The 14548-nt window shown below is 43.6% G+C and overlaps 1 long non-coding RNA gene across 2 annotated transcripts; it reads right to left on the reverse strand.

The window, feature by feature from the left end:
* Positions 1–913: 913 nt before the first annotated feature.
* Positions 914–11977, reverse strand: LOC149324737 (uncharacterized). 2 transcript variants are annotated; one of them, XR_016286710.1, is made up of 4 exons: positions 11497–11977; positions 10129–10236; positions 3309–3356; positions 914–1040 (listed from the first exon to the last, which is right to left on the reverse strand). It is a non-coding gene; the product is annotated as an uncharacterized LOC149324737 (long non-coding RNA). The 2 variants fall into 2 exon arrangements; XR_016286711.1 differs by lacking the exon at positions 3309–3356 and having other exon boundaries at positions 1020–1040.
* Between the last annotated feature and the right edge of the window lie 2571 nt (positions 11978–14548).

Below are 14548 nucleotides of genomic sequence, written 5' to 3' on the forward strand. Positions count from 1 at the left end.
GAGCGAAGTTGCGCAGCTACCATCAGTGCTCGCCAGGGGCGCTTTCAATACCTCATGGTTTTTTGTTCGTCCGGGCCGTGCAGAAATGTTTGCCATCGGCACCGTGAGCATTTGTGCTTCGTCCAAAACTGCATTATCTTTTTCTGCGAAACAGCCGAAGTTATTGCTACACATAGCGGCGAGTTTGTGCGGTGTTAAGCACTCGAGCAACGTTTTGGCAAATGCGGTGAAAACTTTGTTTCGCTCTAAGGATCGCGTGACAAAAAACAAAAACAATAGCATGCATGTGCTGTCTTTGATAAAAATAATTGCTCAACGACATACCAAGTGGGCTAATAATTCAAGACCGATTTCTTGAACACAAATTCACTTTTTTACACTGCCCTATTGAAAATATTGAGCGTGAATTCTGCGTGCCTATCTTTGCGTGTTTATTGCCACGCAAAATGCGACGATTGAACGAGGTCGCAGAACGCGAGACATATTTCACATAATTTGCGCAAGCTGAACAAGCTCGCAAACGCGAGACATCTCTCACATAAGTGCGCAAGCCGCGTAAGGCTCGTACAGCAGGAGACATCCTCGCGTAATATGCGCAAGCCGGGTGAGGCTTCCAGAATGTCCGAGAGCCAAGGGTGAGTCCCAGAATGTTCAAGAGCCGAGTCTGGCTCACAGAGCACTAGACAGTGTCTAATGGAGTTACCATCATGATGCCGATAATACCTTGCATGGCTGCAATGCTCCTACATCACTGCTCAACACGGTACGCTAATGTACTGCATTAACGCCTCCTCATCTGTCTGTCACTGCCTCATTCAGCATGCATGTTGTGAGATAACAAGCTTTGCAGAAACGGTGCTTCGTGGGATGGCTCTCATGTGTGTAGCATGCTTGCAAAAGGACATAGATAAGGTCACCTTAACTGGCTTTATTAATGCCACATCCCTCATGATGGGTGCCACACAGTGGCTAAACAATTTCTTCAGTTTCTCCAAGTCCAGCAGGTTGGCATCTTGATACAGGTTCTCACTATGCAGCACCTGCAAAAAGGTAGGAGTATATGCAAAAAAATTCAGTTAATCTGTTTTCTGAAAATTCCAGAAAAGGGCACAAGTACTTCTTCCATTAATGAACTAATGATGATTTCGAAAAGTTTCAGGTTTGAAATACAGACACTGGAAAACCCGACTCAAGCACGCAGACTGCTCAGCATCAAACCTGCACAAAATCTAATAACCGTGTCACACAGGCATTTTGAAGGCTTTCAAATGGCTATCAGCTCAGTGGCACTTGAATACAGCTAAATGGGCATTTCCAATAGCCACTGAGTCCCTAGAACAGTGTGGACATCTATTAAGATTTTGAAGGCTTTTCAGTGGTAGAAATTTGCACTCAGACATGGAGCACTCGCAACTATACACGAAGGAATAAAATCAAAGCAATTTAATCGCTGAAAGAATACTCAACATGAAATGTACAACTTATTTCACTAAAAAAAAGAAGGCTAGCCACAAAACACTGCAGCAAGCCTATTATCACTGTTGCCAATAGCACAAAAACAATGAATACCACCTTTTCAAAACTGTGTGAGCGCTACAACAGCTTCCCAGCAAAATTATCAACTGTGACAGTGGCGCCACAGCAGCTTGGTGCCAGATGATGAAATATCTCTACGGCGATCAAGTATTCTGTGTAGCAGTGGCATAACTCCCGAGTTGAAGTGCAAATCTCAAAGCTCAATCTCCCACCTCAACTGTTATCTTTAAATACATATTTAAATTCATTGGAGCGTGCTGCAGAAGTAGGTGGTCAGATCATTCGAGAGGATACCTGCAAGGTATCTTAGGAGACGAAAGGTCTGATGAAGAAACGCCAAAGCATGAGGATGTCTAACTTCAGAGATAGAATAGAACTAGGAGAGCTATCGAAGTTATTTATAAGTACAAGGTAGCCAACATAAGAAAGTTTAACATGGAGAAAACCTAGCATGCTCTAAAGCATGGAGGTAGCCTAAAATCAGTGAAGAGAAAACTAATCACAGGTAAAAACCAGATGTATGCGCTAAAAGACAAAGAGGGCAATGTCATCAGCAATATGGATAAGATAGTTAAAGTAGCCGAAGAGTTCTGCACAAATCTCTACAGTAGTGAATGTAATCAGAACGTTACGGAGAGAGGCAGTAGAGCATAGCAATGGGACATCCCGCCAGTAACGAGGGATGAAGTAAAGAAAGCCTCAGGAGCAATGCAAAGGGGCAAAGCAGCTGGTGAGGATCAGGTAACACCAGATTTGTTGAAGGACGGAGGAGAGATTGTGCTAGAGAAACTAGCCACCCTGTACACGCTTGTCTCGTGACCACGAGCGTATCAGGACATTGGAAGAATGCGAACATTAATTTAATTCATAAGAAAGAAGATGTCAAGGACTTGAAGATTTACAGACCGATCAGCTTACTATCCATTGTCTACAAGGTATTTACTAAGGTAATCACTAATAGAGTCAGGACAACCTTCGAATTCAATCAACCAAATGATCAGGCAGGCTTTCGTAAAGGATACTCAACAAGAGACCACACTCATGCAATCAATCAGGTGATAGAGAAATGGGCAGAATATAACCAACCCCAATACATAGCCTTCATTGACTACCAGACAGCAATTGACTCGGTGGAACCACAGCTGCCATGCAGGCATTGTGGAATCAGAGTGTAGAAGAGTGTTATGTGAAAATATTGGAAGATATTTATAACGACCGCACAGCTACCATAGTTCTCCATAAGGTCAGCAATAAAATTCCTCTATATTCCGAGTTTTCTAACACCACCATCATTTTTTGACACCGTGACCATATCATACAAGAATGTGAGACCTACTGCATACCTAAAGAAAATATGTGTGTAAGCCAAGCATCAGCTGTTGTATGCAATAAGAAGTCTAAGTGAAAAAGATTCGATGTAAATTAGAGAAAGCCTTGCCATTTTGTACTTCTGCTTCTATGACTGCTTGCTGGATTTTTTTTCTTTAGTTGGAAGCATTCTTCCATCCCTTATCTCTATACACTATTCCTCTGCCAAATGACTGAGTAACCCAAATAGCAATTCCTAAGTAGGGAGGGGGCCTTCCACAGTGACCACACAGGGGCCTTCAAGTTCTTGCAGCAATCAATACATCCCTTTGTAACACTGGCCTTGAATGCACCACTATACTTTTGTGGCAGGCCAAATACTTATACAATTTATGTTTTAAAACCACACAGAAATCCACAACTGCCATTATGAAAACAACCTAGTAATGTAACCATAAGCGTACCTGGCCAGCATGATCAGCATGGAAAGGCGCACAGCTTGTGTGCAGCTCCTAAAATGAAAGCAAATTCACATGATTAATTGCAATTTCCACAAAGACATTCTTGAAAAATCATGTTTTTGCACCACTCAGCCTCAAGCCTGCCTTATTGCTCCTGCAGCAATGAGGCAAATCTGAGCACAGCTTGGGGTGAGCTGGTGGTATCACATTACGCACCTGACACTACTTGCATCAATGCATTTGTTTGATAGAATTTCAGAATGGCGAAAAGACACACACACAGGAAAAAATGGTGGGTGGATGAAATTAAGAAGTTTGTGGGGATACAGTGGCCGCAAGTGGCAAAGGACAGGGTTAATTGGAGAGACATGGGAGAGGCTTTGCCCTGCAGTGGGTGTAGTCAGGCTGCTGCTGCTGCTGCTGATGATGATGATGACAGCCTGAGCACACCTACAAAGTAAAACTGTGATCTCGACCCAGCAGCACTTTACTGTGTTGAAAGAGAACAGGTACAATTGAATTACTGCATTACCTTGTTATTATCATTAAAAAGTACAGGGCTCTAAGGACTTCCTAATTTACATCGAAACGTATGGGTTACAGTGAACTTTCACGGATTACACTAACAGGCACTCAAAATCCAACACAGCTGCCCAAGAGAATATTAGGCAGCCGCGCTAGCCTTCTTTTGCGCTATGCTACCTGATACCATATTAAAATTCCAGAGCAATTTACTCATACTCTAGCACTGGGATACGTTATGCCCCAGACTGATGCAGCTGTCTTACTAAAGGCAGAGAAGCTTTCAGTGTGGGTCATGTGTGCTGTGGCGTGAACACATGCACAGCATCGCCTGCTACCATTCAAGTCCTCTGTGTACACAAATGCAGGTGCAATAGAAAACCCACATCACAAATTTGGCTAGTCTGGTCGGCCAAGCATGGGCCACCTGATAGCACGAAGCAGCAGGTGCGACACATACCATCATCATCAGCCTGACTAGGCCCACTGCAGGGCCAAGGACTCACCCATGTCTCCACATTAACCCTGTCCTTTGCTAGGTGTGGCCACCATATCACCGCGAACTTAATCTCATCCGCCCATCTAACTTTCTGCCGCCCCCTGCTATGCTTGCATTCTTTTCGAATCCACTCCATTACCCTTAAGGACCAGCGGTTATGTTGTCTTCCCATTACAAGCCCCGCCCAGGCCCGTTTCTTCCTCTTAATTTCAAGTAGCATGTCATTAACCCGCGTTTGTTCCCTCACCCACTCCGCCCCCTTTTGGTCTCTTAATGTTATACTTATCATTTTTCTTTCCATAGCTCACTTTGCTGTCCTTATCGTTTGGCACGTGTTTTTTTCTTTGTAATAAGGCATAAAGTATTATACACGGATTACCACATGGCATCCTCCTATGACCGCTAAATAATTTATAATCAAATTTCTTTCTCCTGCTGTATTTGTTTCGGTTTCAACAGCTGAATGATGGCTGTGACGTCAAAGCGAGGTTATTGGTCACGTGAGGCATAAAAAACTGCAATACAATTGGTACTTCTGGCTCTTATTGAATGCTGGCGTCAGCGCTGTAGCGAATTAAAATGATGAAGCAGCGATTATAAGTGCAGTTTTCCCACGCCTCACGTGACCTATAACCTCTCTTTGATGTCATAGCCATAGTCAAATTGTTCACCGAAACAGGATGGCAGAAAAAGTTGATTATAAATTATTTAGCGGTCTCACGCGAATACCAGATGGTGATTCATGCATAGTAGTGTCTTCCGCACCATTATAGAGAAGAAAACATGCCACCAAGATTAGGTGTCTATACTCTTTTAAGCTGAACTCTCTTCATTAGCCTCCAAGTTTCTGTCCGAAAAGTGAGAAACATGCAGGCTAAAGAAAAGATTTCAGCTTAAGTACCAAAGTGGCTCTAATCACACGATGAAGCGGAAAAACTCTCGACACTTGAACAGAGAACAAATAGGAATTCCAACAAAATTTTAGATTCTTGTAAGGCTATCAAGCATTCCTGAATATTGTAAACTGCACTTTCACACATACAGTACGCATGTATGCCGAGCTCACATTCAGTAGCCCTGTTTACCGGCTGTAAGTATCACGGTCTGAGCTCAGTTACAGATTTAAAACCAGCCAAAAGATGCAACACAGGAAAAGAGAAGAAAACAGGTTGGACTATCAATTGAATTTTTTGTGAAGGAAAAGAAGGCTCGCATGAAGATGCGCCACACATGACCCACACCAGCGAAAGGCAGGACAACAAATAACTGTCACTGATATACAAGCACGTCATCTAAAATAGAAAATTCTTTCCGTTGAAGATTGACTAATGGCTTCGCTACTCATACAGCCGTTGCCTTGGAGATATGCATCAAATACCTTACAGATTTGTTTACCACTTCTATACACCACTGAAGTGTCACAGAAATCAGGCGTACACACTGATGGGTCATCTTATGATTTACACTCACGACATTGGCACTGTAGTGCCAGATTAGAAGCTGCCTTCCCCCTAACAAGTTAGTGCTCACTCAGGAACACATTAAAGACACCTGCACATATCCCTGAAGTAGTCATTTCATCATCATTTATTAGACCCTTAAAGGCCCCTGGGAGGGGGTATTACATAAGGGGGGGGGGAGTAGTACATTCATCATGACTCACATTGGTGGGGAAAAAAAGAATTAAAAAAAAAGAACAAACAAGAAAACACACACACAACAAAAGCATAAAGAGAAATAAAGTCACGAAAGGGAAATGAAACCATTTATACAGCAAGATAACACATCAGACGTTCTTTAAACCTTTCTGGATCGCGTTCAATGACAACCGATTCTGGAAGCCGATTCCAGTCTTGAATAGCGGCTGGCAAAAAAGATTTGTTAAAGGCATTAGTTGATCCGTGTAAACGTTGGATGCTCATGGAGTTGAATAAACGGGATGACGTGCGCACAGGAGGGACTAGAAGGGACTCGCGTAGGTTAGGAAAATTGTGATATAATTTGTGCAATAAACATAAGCGAGAAACTTTGCGTCTAAGGGCTAGTGGGCTGATAGCGATGGATGACTTGATAGCGGTAATGCTGTGGTGAAAATCGTAATCTGAAGTAATGAAGCGTGCCGCACGATTCTGAATGGATTCAATGGTGTTAATTAAGTAAGCCTGGTGAGGAGACCAAATTGCTGATGCGTACTCAAGTTTAGTGCGAATGAAAGTCTCGTATGCTAGTTTACGGATTGATTTCGGAGACAGTGAAAGTGACCTTCTAAAAAAACCCAGTGTTTTTGATGTATCAGCAACGAGTTGAATGATGTGTTTATCCCACTTCAGTTTGCTGCTGATTGTGACACCTAAGTACTTATATGATTCAACCTGCGAAAGGATAGTTGATTGAAGAGAATAAGGATACGTAATATTGGAATGCTTGCGTGAAATTTGCATAAATTTGCATTTAGTGATGTTCAGCTCCATCAACCATTCGGAACACCAATTATCTATTTTTTGTAGGTCATTTTGTAGGATAACCTGGTCGTCGTGAGAGGAAATGCGACGATATAACACACAGTCGTCAGCGAAAAGACGAATGGACGAAGATATGCTGGACGGGAGATCATTGATAAATATGAGAAAGAGCAGGGGCCCAAGCACAGAACCCTGCGGCACGCCTGAAATCACTTCATGAGTTGCTGAATGATAACCGCCGATGACGGTATATTGAAACCGGTTAGTGAGGAAACAGTTAATCCATGATAGTGTGAGGGGATGAATATTGAGGCAAGAAAGTTTTGACATAAGACGTCGGTGCGGGACGCGATCGAACGCTTTTGAAAAGTCTAAAAATATGACATCGGTTTGAAATAATGATTCCAAATGCAAATGAAGGTCAGTAGTGAATTCAAAAAGTTGTGTCTCGCATGAAAGACCGGGGCGGAAGCCATGCTGCTTAGAAAAGAAAAATGAGTTATTGTGAAGGTGGCTGGCGACTTGAGAGTATATAATGTGTTCCATAAGCTTACATGCAATGCACGTTAATGAAATTGGGCGATAGTTGGACGGATTTGAGCGGTTTCCTGATTTTAATACTGGCACTACCTTGCTTAGTTTCCAGTCTTCCGGAAGCGAGCTGTCGGTTAATGACTGGGTGAATATGATTTGCAAGATCAGGCTGGAAATTATTTTAGTGGACTTCAGAATCTTCGCGGGGAGGTTGTCAGGGCCGGGGCTGGTAGAGAACTTAAGGCTGTCAATAAGTTTCTCGATTCCTTCTGCAGAAATATGAATGGGCGGCATCTGGTTGAGGTGTGAGCGAGGTAAGACCGGCGTGCTTTGAGCAGGTTCATGAGTGAAAATGGATGAGAAGTATGAATTCATTACATTGGAGCGCTGCTCTACCGGTACCAGAGAACCGTCTTCGTTAAGCAAGGAAATGTTATGGTTTTTACTACGCGGAGGAGTAAGAACGTTCCAAAACTTTGGGGGGTTCGTACGGAGGATGCTCAGTAGGTCTAGATGATAAAACTTTTTCTTAGAACTTTTTAAAAGCTTATTGTAATCCCTCAGAGCAGTAAAATATTTTTCCCATTTAAGAGCAGAATTTGATATTTTGGCAGCGCAGAAAAGGCGTTTTTTCTTTTGCGATAGTTTTTTCACAGGATTGGAAAACCAAGGTTTGCCTGCGTCACCACGAATGGAAACGAGTGGTACATAGGTATGAATTAGAGATAAAAGTGTGTGTTTGAAAGCCATCCAGTTTTCGTTTACTGATCTACTGTTAGCAGATTCGCGAAAGGAAAGGTAGAACAGTTCCAACTCTTCGTTGATGCGGGTGAAATCAGCACTGTTAAAGTCGCGTATGTGTTTAATGGATGGTTGACGAACAGGTGCTTGAATGGATAGGTTGAATAACAGCATTTTATGATCACTCAGACCATCGACACACGACATAGAATCTATTAATTCTGCATCCGTGACAAAAACTAGATCAAGTGTGTTGAAATAACGAGTAGGAGAACTGACTGTTTGAATAAAGTTAAACAGAAGTATTAGATCAAGAAATGCTTTAGACAGACGGGAGGATCCAGTTAAGTTGGCCCAGTTAATATCGGGAAAATTGAAATCGCCGCAAAGTATACAATTAGCGCGGGGAAAGCGACAATTCAATTCGAGCAGGATTGAATGCAATTCGTTAGTAAAGGAAATGTCACAATCAGGCGCGCGATAACAAGCAATCAGTATGTATGTGGTTCCAAAAAATGAAAAGTTAACACACAGGATTTCTTGACGGCAGCTAATATCAATAGTGAAGGAAGGCGTGCAGGACTTAATGAAGACGAGAACGCCGCCACCCCTTCGACCGAGCCTATCGCGCCTGTGAATGGTGAATGCTGTAATGTTATCAAGTAGTTCGTCGTTCCGAATGTCAGCAGTCAACCAAGTCTCTGTCAATACCGCGATATCGGTGCTGTTATCGTCTAGAATAGCTTCTATAGATTCCTTCTTGGGCATGAAACTACGTACGTTGGCAAGCAAGGTAGGCATGGCTCGACATTCAAAAACTGTCGCAGGTGTTACAAGTGGCTGCCATGGCGGCAAGAACGGGCGCCGGTACGTTCGCGATGACTGCTATGCTTTAACTTCTTGCACCGTGTCAGATTCATCATCGTAAAAGTACTGTTTGCTGCCAATAATCAGTTTGTCGAAGCGCATCTTGAAGGTTGAGTTGCTCTGCTGGCCGTACGCGAAGAGTTTCCCTCGAGCTAATCTAACACGTGCAGAATAATCTTCGCGAACTTTATACTCCGAATCTTTCAGCTTAGGGCCAGCAGAGAGGATTTCGGACTTCTTTTTAAAGTTGGCCAGTTTTACAATAATGGGGCGGCTTCTAGATTCACGGAACTGCCCCATTCTGTGGGCGCGTTCAATTTCAGCACTTTCGAGAGTTATGGCCAGCTGCTCAGAACAAAATTTGATAATGGATGACTCAGATTCTGCCCAAGGTTCACTCTTTACGTCGGGAATGCCAAAAAAGATCAAGTTTCTTGCACAAGCTAGCGGAATGTGATAAACCACTTCCTGCAAGTCCTGAACCTAGTTTTATGGGATACCATACTGCTATCCCGGTTTTTAACAGCAGCGCAAAGGCCATCAACACAATGATTGGCGCAAAAATTACATTTAAAAATTTTCCCGCCACTCGATTTGAACTCATGAAGTCTACACAAAGGACTCCATGATAACCGTTCTGAGGTGAATGGCAGTTCAGCCTAGCCTCTGGAATCTGTGCCAAAAAAAAAACGGAGTCAGCGCATCGCAATTTACTTCCGAAATCAGCCGGTGCTGATGAAAATTGTATGTTTTGCTTTCTCTGGCTCATAAAGCTCCACTTTCAGAAAAAGTGTCGTCTTTGTGGTTAGGATGCGGAACTTCATCATCACAGGTCAACTTCAGCTTGCCACCAGTGTCCCTTTAATGCCTCAAAGTTGAACAATAGCTCCATTTATAGAGGAGGGCTGTGCATAAATTTCGACCACCAAAGATTCTTTAACATGCACTGACATTGCATAAGACACGAGCAAATATGCATTTGGCCTTGTCGAAACGAAGCCACCACAATTAAATCCCGCGTCTTTGGGCTCAGTAGCCGAACACCAATGCAGTAGGCCACAGCAGCAGGTGAAAAACAAAAGAGAGCCCTTAATAGGCAACCTAACTTGCAAAAATCAACATAACGAGGGGTCACACAAGTAGCAGTGGACTAGGAAAATAAAAGCTACTTGTGTCGGAAGATGTCTTCAGTGCTTACCTCAAAAGCCTGCTTGCTTGCTGGGCATCCTAGCACCAAGTGAAAGGCTGGCACAGCTATACTGGAGAGCTTGGAAGAGGCATTGCTGGTAAAGCTATGTGGAGATTGCTGCAAGGTAAAAAGACACATTTAACAGCAGCACAGTGCAAAAAATGGACTAGAATCAAGCATGTAAGGCAAAGTGCAAGGCACAAAAAGCAGCCGGTCGCAGAATGGAACACAACTGTTTAACCATATTTCGAAGTGGGCCAGGCAACAAGAAATTCGTAACCACGGCAGTCATTCACAAGCTAGCCTCAGACGAGACATCACTTGCATATCGATATCCAGCATCGTTTCTACAATACATGCCACCATTCAAAAGAACAGACCACAGCAGAACGATATTTTCAGTACAAGGCTGGTTTGCTTCAAATTCTGCATGCGACCCTCAATTTGAAATCTGGCATGATTAGCACTGATTTCACATTCTCACAGGTATGATGAATTAATAGTGCCAATTGCAGAAAAACCACACTTTTTCCTTTAACATCAAATAAGGTATTGGAGAGGTACCTCAGCATATTTAAGTCAAAGTCAGATTTATTTGCGCCATTGGTTATAATCATGAAACAATCAAGTTTATTCTTCGTACATATTAAAGGCTCAATTACCCTTAAATTTCACTGCAACTTCGGGATTTAGGGCAAATGGAGCTAGGGCACCTGTGTGCATTTTGCAGTTGTTTGTACCATTTCAGCTCCGAGCCAAAGTATGAAAAAGCGAATGCCAAAATAGAGGCGAAAAACTTCAGAGCAATTTGTTTTTATCTCACCGTTCTGCTATTCAAGGCTCGCCTACACTGGCTCGGCTATAAGTACGAACGCAGCTGGATCATATGCAGATTCGTACCTTAAATACACAATTTATAAAAGTACAAGTGAAATACAAGTGAAAGAGGAGGAAGCTCAATCCTAACGCATACAGCTGAATCGCAGTCTACGTAGTTAAACTGCTCGAGCGCTGTTACTTCAATTACAGCGTAACATGCGGCGAGAATGTAAAGCCCGGGCCGAAGATCTATTGGTGGGCACATATTCCATTCTCGGCGAGAGATGAATGGCAGTACGGCGGCAGTACGGCGCCGATATCGTGCACCCCGCGATCGGATCAGCTGTGCATATTTGCATGGCATACTGACCATGACCGTGTGACCACTGACACTACACGCGCCTTCATGCCCGTGTGCCGCCAGCAAACAACCTTTCAGCGCTGCGTGCTGCCGCGATAGGCACTGCGTCTTCGCGTCTCTGTACTAGCTGTGTTGACGCGGCCAGTTGTGCGCAAAGGCTTTGAAATAATGAACAGGTTCGAAGAAAATTAACTTACCCCCAAGATGCGAGATGTCACCCGGGTAGTGGTCTCCCACCAGCTGCTCCGCCATGGAGGAAATGAGCCCCACCGTCAGCATAGCGTTTCCAGTGAAGGCGCGCAAAGGACGACGCGCTATCCGTCGAGCCCGCTGACGCACGCTATAAACACAGGTTTACTCAGCACCTTACCACGTTTTCGTACATCGCACCAGCGAATTTCACTGCTGTCGGCACATCACATATCGGAAGAGTGACAAATGCTCATGCCAGCGATGGTTCATGCCCTCGGCACCACAAAGGACCACGACAAACGTAGTAACGCTGACTGCCATGTTGTCCCTCCCCAGACGCTGCGTTCGTTGGCTAGCGCTTCGGCCAGTTCCGGCTTCCTTCGGCCCGTTTAGAAAGGCATCGCCTCCAGGCATTCCTCCAGGTCGTCTCTTTCGGGCTCTATGCTTTTGGGCAGTGCGATAGCAAAGGACTAAAACCAAATGAAACTTTCGTTTCAAAAATAATTAAGTTCTTGTGCACATATTAGCATTAAAAACTTGAGAAATTTGTGACACATGGACGCATTAATATGCGTGTCGGTACATTCGTGCTTGCGTGCGTGCGTGCGTGAGTGGGCATGGTCTAGCGCGTCAAATCCAAAGCCTATCCGACATGCTGCATGGTTTCTGAGATCACCGCCGTGAGCTTCGCTTGTTTTCTTGTGCTGCTGCTGGGCGGTCTTGCGCGCCGCTGTTACTGTGCTGGAATCGCAAAAGAAGAAGGATTACCGGTGTGTGCTGCCGGTGGGCGCGCTCTCATCCAAGAGTAGTAGCAGCTCCCAATTAAGCGATCCGTCGGGGCATATGTGCTATGGATGTCTGGTCGACAACGATAATGAGGTCAGCAGTGCGGTGCCGTCGTTTGATGAGTCGAACCTTTCGGCCTATTGCACTGCTAACTTCGTTGCAAAAACGCCTGGCTCATAAGCAGCGACAGTGGCCATTGTTTCTGTGGTGTGTTTCGATTACAAGACGGCGCCCTTCTACAGTGTAGCTTCCATTGAAAATTAGTCGGCGGTGTGCCTGCAACGCCTGTCGCTGTCAGCTCAAACTGACCGCCTGCGAGCGCTGCCTTCTTTTGCGATGTGAACGGTGACGGGACACTTACTGCCTGTGGCCGGAGCTTATAGCAAAAGCGAAGAGTGTTTTGTGTGAAGGTCTGACGAAGTGCGTGTGTCAGTCTGGACCCTTAGCAAGTCATACGAGATGCGACATGCAAAAGTGGTCCACCAGTCGCTTCAGCAGAAAGGAGTGCGGATGTTTTTTACGTTACTTCAATCGAGAACTGCCCATGCAAATATTTTAACTCGTCTCTTGCCTAAACAGCATAGTGAAGAAGCTAAAGCAACAAAACTGCTGTTTCCATGCTGTATATTGATTCCGCACTCGTGCTAGAGGTGGGAAATATGTAGCAGTTATTGGTGGAGTTACAGCCTATGAAGCACGTGCAGCTTCATGTAATTGCAGGTTAGGATATGCGCCTTACTTGGTATTGACTTTGTAACCAGACATAGCCATCTGTCAACTAAAAGAAATTTTCTTGCTATAGGATTCTGCAGCATTATGTATGCTTCTGGACACTGAATACCGGGTGCGTCACCTCTCTTGAAAGCACTCAGATTTGTGTACTTATCAGTACGTTTGAGATGAGAAAATTTTATCAGCTTCTTTTCTTTATTTTATAATTAGCTACAAAGCATGTCGCAAAAAAAATGTTTTAAGGAAAAGTATTTCAGTTTAGAGTAGAACAGTTCAACAAAGTTATTTTGGGCATTCTGGTAACTTCAAGATGGTATCTGATGGTTGCATACAGACGCGCAAGTCAAACCTCAAAGGGCATCAAACTTAACAGTACCGCTGAGCTTATCCTTTCGTGCTTTTTATGTGTGTGTAGATCACCTGGGGAAGTTCAGTATTGGATGTTGGATTTCATAGTTCTGCTACAACTTTTATCTTCCTTTCTACACATGAAACATGACTGAACTTGATTACATTCCCCAAGCAAATACCTGACGCCTTACAAGCGTTCCTTACTGTGCACAGTTGTCCCAGTGCATTATATCCACTCATGTGCAGCACACTGTTGTTGCTCTTGGTCTCCGAATGTGACTCTCAGCAATATGATGGAATCATAGTCCATCCAGATGGTCTTTGTGGTAGTGCAAATTTCAAAACAGATTGAAGAAGAATGAAGAGTGTGATACTTCGTCATGCATCATGCAATGGTGGTGCTAATCAGGCAACATGTGTGGTATATATACTTCGCACATTTGAGATTCATTGGATTTGTTCTGGAGCCATACTGGGAATTAATTAATCGATCTGTGATTTGTCACTGAAATTGAGAGAGGGCACTAATTTCTGAACTTTTGACACCAACTGTGAATTCAAAACTGTCTTTTCGTGTAGGCTTACATGGCCTTTTTACGTGTATGTAAATTTATGCCAATGACTTTGGAAATTGCTTTGGAAATGGTTTTGGAAATTGCCTCGTAACATTCCTGTTACAGCTCACAATTCGCTTTCTGCACGTCATGTTTGATTGAACCTGATTATATCCCCAAGCTTGTTTGTTGCACCTAGCAAACACTGTTGCCCTTTCAGAGTTATTCCATTGATTGACTCCTTTCGAGTGCAAGCAACAAATGGTTGTGTTGCTTCTGATTTCGAAATATGGCTGTCTGCATGACGGGCAACAACATAAGTGCTCTGGATGGCTTTCATCATGCATCTATAAGATATCTGTAACTTTCAGAATTGGTTAAAGGAAGAACTGAAGGATGCTGTAAGAGTCATTAGCAGCTTGTTTTTTACATTATTTTACAATGAACTTGCAATGTTGACAAGTTCTTGCTCAGTGTGCATGTTGTCATGTACAGGTCCCTGCAGTATCGAAGGGAACCATTTTGCACTAAAATATAATTTTTTGGTTATTTGTTTGCTGAAGTTGAAAATGATTAATGGGTACTTACGCCAAGACGAAACTTATAAAACAGCAAAACGTGAGCTTATTGCTCA

This window comes from Amblyomma mixtum, unplaced genomic scaffold (assembly GCF_055824585.1).
Source record: "Amblyomma mixtum isolate Tamu unplaced genomic scaffold, ASM5582458v1 scaffold_20, whole genome shotgun sequence".
NCBI lineage: Eukaryota > Metazoa > Arthropoda > Arachnida > Ixodida > Ixodidae > Amblyomma > Amblyomma mixtum.